Source organism: Hordeum vulgare, chromosome 1H, assembly GCF_904849725.1.
Source record: "Hordeum vulgare subsp. vulgare chromosome 1H, MorexV3_pseudomolecules_assembly, whole genome shotgun sequence".
Taxonomy (NCBI): domain Eukaryota; kingdom Viridiplantae; phylum Streptophyta; class Magnoliopsida; order Poales; family Poaceae; genus Hordeum; species Hordeum vulgare.
The window spans coordinates 505,529,834-505,536,521 of record NC_058518.1 but is presented as its reverse complement, the minus strand read 5'-3'; positions in this window follow the sequence as shown (position 1 = coordinate 505,536,521).

Below are 6,688 nucleotides of genomic sequence, written 5' to 3'. Positions count from 1 at the left end.
CGCTCTGGGCATTGGAAAAAGATGCAACACGCCTATTTGGGTCGGCCCATGCGTGACCGCCTGTTCTTTTAGTTTAGTATTTTTATTTTACTTTTCAGTTCCATTTTTTCAACTTTAAATAATTTAGAACTTCAAATAACTTTTCTTAAATTTAAGAAACTGAGAATTTTGAAATAAAATATTAAAAAAACATATTTTTTTGAGAATTCAAAAACTACTCAGGAGTTTTGAAAAGTGTTTACATATACAAAAAAATGTTTAGTTTTTTAAAAAATGTCTGTAAAATGAAAAAAAGTCATAATTTTAAACAAAAGTCCGTGTAAAAATCTTAAAAACAGTTCGTGCCTTTGTTTTTAATCTCATTTTTTATTTTTATTTTCTGTTCCATTTTTTAAAATTTAAATAAGATCGAATTTTGAAAAACTTTTGCAACTTATAAAACTAAGAATTTTGGAATAGAATTTTGAAGAAAACATAAAATGTGTGTGATTTCAAAAAATGCTCGGGATATTTGTAAAAGTATTCCCATATTCAGAAAAATGTTCGTAATTTTGAAAACAATGTTGGTGAAAACAATAAAAGTCCATGATTTTGAGAAAAAAGTTTGTGTATTATTTTTTGAGTGCAATTGAAAAAAATGTTTGCTAATTCAAAAAATGTTCATGCATTTCAAGAAATGTCCTAAAATTTTAGGGACGTAATATGATCAGCATCCTTTAAGATTATAATTATTTTTTCCGTTGCAACGCACGGACCCTTTTGCTAGTAGTTATAAAATATAGATATTTATAATTGTATGACTAGGATGATGAGACTTTTCTTTGTAAAGGTGGATAATCTCGGTCTCCGCATCAAGCGATGTGTACAACCATTCTCATTACATTATTTCACAAAGCCGTACAAATTAATATATTAACCAATCCAAAACCACTTGTCATACATTTAACAGACATTTATACATAAATAAGAAAAACCAACATACTTTCACACAGAGTGGACTAGAGGGGCTTCAAAATGGCACTATTTAATTTTAGAAAAATGTGTGTGTGTGGGCGCGCATGCACACACATGCGTTTATTGGAGTACGATGTCCACACAATGAGATTTCACAAAATCCAATCACACAACCATGAGCTTAAGAAGCAATGCCATACACATAAGCACTGCCCACCTTAACACGCTATCTGTATTCAAAAATTAAGATAAATTTTCCACTAATTCTCAAACTGGTTCTTTGTGTACACAAAATGTTTTAGTCACCATTGTAGAAGAGATACTTTAAATCCCATGAAGGCTTAGGATCTTTATCCTGTAAAACAAGACAATATTGAAGAAGTAAAAAAATGTTATTAGAATGTTTCAGATAGCAAAATCTATTGAATTAACTGAGTACTACTGTTTCTTACCAAAATTTCAGTAATATCTGCACTATCAGGACACCACATGCTATTTCTTTCAGATTTATTATCTCCATTGTACACATCTTTCGATGCTACATCCGATAACACACATTCTGTTTGACAAAAAATGGAACATGTGAAAAAGGAAAATATTTAAGCGTCATAACCTTCATTAAGGAAATTAACATGAATAATTAAATGGTTTTGTGCACATCATGTAGACATGTACTTTTAATCTTATCCATACCCTTAAATGATTGCATGTGCTCCTTCATATTATGGTTCATGTTAACAGCTCCCTCTTTTGTTAAAGTCTCTGGCAAGTTTGAACTAGACAATGGTTGCGTCATTGTAGGAGAAGCCTGCACACACATGTTATTCACATGTTGAGAAAGTGAGTTTATGACCTTGTTGGAGTGAGTAAATGATAATGGTTCTGAATATATTTATAGTAGAGTACCTGTTGCTGAGACAAGTTAGGAGAGGAAGATGATGCTTGGGGAGGTGTTAGTTTCTGCAGCTTTGTTTTAGGATTGCCCCTACGAAGAGGATCGATATTCATCCTATGTTTCTGTAATGTAATTCATGAAATAATGTTTATTGGGCAATAATGAAAGAAAGGATACAGTCTTGGTAAAAAAGGTCTATGCACAAATAAATTAAGAGAGGATTATGTCTAGTTTTTTGGTACAAGATTTTCCACACCCAACACATGCTGATGCTCTCACTACACAGACTTTTTTTTAAAAGCAGTGTTTGAAAATCACCAAAAAAAACTCAAAATAATCTTACTTTCACATGATAGAATGCACTACATATCAGTTTCCGTGTAAAATGACTGCATTGTAGTTTGCACCCAAAAACAAGGAGAGGCTAAGAAGACATCTTTATATGTCTTTCATAGAGCAGACAAATGAAACATTTTGCACGAATTTTACCCAGACTCATAAAAAACTCAATTATTCTTATACACATTTTCTAGTCGGTTTATGTGAGCCTGATGCACATTCCACTTATCGCAATTGTACTTTCTATAAAAAGAAAAAGAAGAGAGGACTATATGATCCTCTTTGAATATGTAAAAAGAGTATAGTCCAATTACCTGAAGGTGACTGGCAATATTCTCTCTAGTTAGTGTAGGCTCATTCATCAGCTCAAGTATTTTCTTTGGCACGGCATCTAAGCAAACATTCGAAAAAAAACAAGTTACCTTATAAACACTAAACAGAGTTACCAACACCACATTAAAAATTAATTATATATATGATTGGTTGATAGGATCTGGCCCGTTAATAATTAACTGTAAATTAAGAAAACAATCATGTAGCAATGATTAACTACATTACCTCCTTGAGGGAGGAGTGCGTCATGCGCTTCCAAAAACTTATTGTGTAATTCGTCAGTCCAAACGAGTCGGGGCTTCTTTGGCTTCTGATTTTGATGCTCGTTCTTGACATTCCTTCCATCCAGCTCCTCCTGACTGTTTGCATCGCTTACTTGTGTCCTTATAACCCTCCTCCTTGTCGCCCTCCTTCCCGAGATTAATAAGGTTGGTGTTGTGGGCGTTGTCATCACTGGTGAGCTGTTGCATGAACCGTTGGCCTCCGGTGACTCAAATCCATTAGATGGTTCATTGTAGATGTCCTTCCTAATTTTATTGAGATCCTCCATTCCTATGGGTCCATAGCAGGAACCTTTGTCCGAAATAGCTATATGACATGAAATGAGAAATGTCAGCATAAATAAAGTCATGAAGAGCGAGCATTTGTTACATGAATCATAATGATATTGGTACCAATTTTGAGGCAAGCTTACATTTCCACATGCATAAATAGATGGTGTTTTTATACACAAACATAATATCTAGCATGTAAATTTGACGGCTAGTTACCATAAATTTCTAATATTATGAAATTATTTCTCATGACATATCTAGTAACAGTATCGTGACCCAACAAATCTGAATAAGTTTTCATATGCTAATTGCTAAAAGTCAAAGCTACTTATATAGACTTGACTACACGTTTTCTAGGAACAGCATCTAGTAAAGATAGTGAACCAGTCATCTAGTGATAGTATTATCACCGACCAGTCTGAATACATTTTCGTGTGTTAATAGTCAAAGTTAGTTATATAAATTGGACTACACGTTTTCTAGAACACCATCTCTACCACCTTTCTAAAGAAAATGGTATAGCTTTAATCTAAGTTAATGATATCGATGCATGCTATGCCATATTAAACTGCTGCAAATTAACCAAAAGGGCATCAAGAAATTGGGTCGTAAGTAAATTTATCTATCTATTTCTTTTTTTTAGAAAATGAGGATATACCCCGCCACTGCATCTGAACGATGCATACATTCATTTTATTAATTATTTTTAAAAACCTTACAAAGCAATACATTAGTAAGTTTGAAGCCACCATCTTGGCAACACATGCCTCTACTCCTATCCCCATAATGAAGGTGTGTCGGATGTCCGAGCCTAATACCAAATAGACATCACACCAAACCCTAACATCTAAAGCCGGATGCCCCAGCCCAGCCACATACCGGGACTGGGTCCAAACCGGTCCGGCGAATAGACCGTCGCCGCCGTCTTTCACCAACCCATCTCCAGATCTGGTACTAATGCAGCAACCTTGCCAGGCCTGCCGTTGACGCCACCACGGTGCCAGAAAGCTCTACCATCCTGCACGTATTCATCCACACGCGACCGTTGGCGAAACTCCGCAGCATCATGCCGCCGGGATCCGCCATCGTCCTTGCGATGAATGTAACACTGCTCTTCCTCTTGTCCCCTCCACCCAGTACTTGCTCCAAAACGATGTCCCCAGGAGGGAGAACGACACCGAAAGCGTCTTGATCGTCCGATCCGGTAGACCCAGATCTAGGGTTTCCCCCGGAACATCCCGATCAAGTTGATGTGACCTGCAATGACGATGCCTCGAGAAGGGAACGACGTCCGAGACGCCGCCATCGTCCGCCAAGACCATAGTCAGGCACGATTTTCACCGGAAGCCACGACGTCCCGATCTCGCGACTGGCTGGAACCGCGCGGAGCCTCGCCATGAAGACGTACGCCACCGTTGGTACTCCGGCAGAGATCCTTTTCATCCCCTCACCAGTCACTCCACGCGTCGCCGTTCGAAGCAAGGCCACCCCGCGGCGGATTCGATCGGGGTGTTGGATCCGCAGCCACCGCCGCCACCATCTTCACACAGATCAGCCGACCCTGCAGGAAGGGGCACTGCCACCACCGCCGTCCTTCAGGGTCGCCACTCCGTCGGACATGGAGCTTCGGCCACCGCCACGAAGCATAGGGTCGCCGCCCTCGGACTCCCACGTGAGGTGCCCCTGCCGCCTCAGACGGGATCCCGCAGCAACCACCCGTCCCACGCAGACGGCCGCGGCGGCAGGAAGAGGCGCGAGGGGCGGCCTGCGGTGCTAGGGTTCAGGGGGGCCTAGGGTCGTCGAGGGGAGACGACGCCAGGGGATACGCGAGGGTGGTTCTCGACTCTCTATCTATCTATTTCTAGGCCCTATGTTAGCGAGTGTTTTTCATGCGGTACTCATCAAGGACCCTCTTTGCCGAGCGCCTGTGGAAAGGAACTCAGAAAAGATCGAAACACTCGATGTACATGGTTTTTCCCGTTGTATATATGTAGCATAGTGACTTCATCGGAAGTTGGAACTCTAGTACCACCTCCGTCCAAGTGTATAGGGCATGCGCGTAGTTCTAGGTTGTCAATTTAACTAGCAAAATATATATTATATGCGATAAAAATTACATATTAAAAAACTACATCCCCTCATGAAACTAATAATATATTATTTATTACATATAATACATATTTAAATAGTTAAATTAACGATCTGGAACTACGCGCATACCCTATATACCTGGACGGAGGGAGTAATGTTTTGTCAATACCAAAGCAGTGCAGTTAATGGCATTACTGGAATCCACGATTACGCCGAGTGCCAGGAAACTTCGGCAAAGACTTTATAGAGAGTTGCACTCGACGAAATCCATCCGATGTACACCTCTTAGACAAACAAAAATTTACCGGAAGGTAAAACACGGGCACTCGACGAAGAGCCTGGCGCCCGGCGTATAGAAAAATTCCAATAGTATGGTATGTCTACGGTTTCAAAATGAAAAGAAAGCTCCTAATCATCAGCAAGTACTCCTCCTCAAGCCATCATTAGCTATGTTGGTCACAGGCCCAACGAGTACTTTCGGGCAAGACGTAGCAGCCGCTAGACTTGTACGTCGGCTCGACGAGTACTTTCGGGCAAGACGTAGCAGCCGCTAGCTGACACAAGCTAGACAGTTGATTCTGACGAGACGCGCAAGTATACAACCACGCGATCCATCAGTACTCCGGTGGAACGTACGTACACAGGAAGCAGGCTGGCTGCTAGGTGGATTGATTTTTTTCACCTACTACGTGAAGCTAGCACTGCACGTACGCCGATATATACGTATATAGCAGCAACAGGAGCGTGTCGCTCCTCACATTTGTTATTGCTTTGATCTTGTACATATATTACAGGGATACCTAGGTACTCCCTCTGTCCTAAATTTTTTATCTTAAATTTATCTAGATATGAATATATCTAGTCACGTTTTAGTATTTAGATACATTCATTTTTAGAAAAATCTAAGACAAGAATTTTGGGACAGAGGGAGTATATAACTAGCAAATATGCCCGTGCGTTGCAAAGGGCAGTTAAGATTTCTTACCTGAAACGTTACCATTTTAACCCAATTTTCATTTTGACACGTCATATTGATGGTGTGCACCTACGGTCACACTCAGGCATCATCGTCGTGGTGTCGTTTGACATTAAGGAGGCCACGTTTATAAATTAGATATATTAAAAATGCGTATATGTATAACCATCACATGCAATAAATGAAACATAAATTAAGATTGTACTTATCAATTCAACTATGACCTGAAAAAAATTCAACTATTAACATTCATTAGTGTCAGATGAATAGTACTTCTGATATTTTTAAAATAAACCTTCATGTACTTCTGATGTTCATCAATTTTATAAGTGCATGTACATCCTATAAAAATTGTTTGCGTATTCACTACAAAAAAGTGCAGTTCGTTGGTAAGAACGCGCGTAGATTCTGCCAAGAAAAGTCACGTACGTAAGGTCTTAGGTCATGAAATATGTGCAAAGAGAGAACTCAGTGCAAATACATCATGTCCAAGGATTATAACATTTCTCAAATATTGATGTTTAAATTTACATGTTATAATACAGA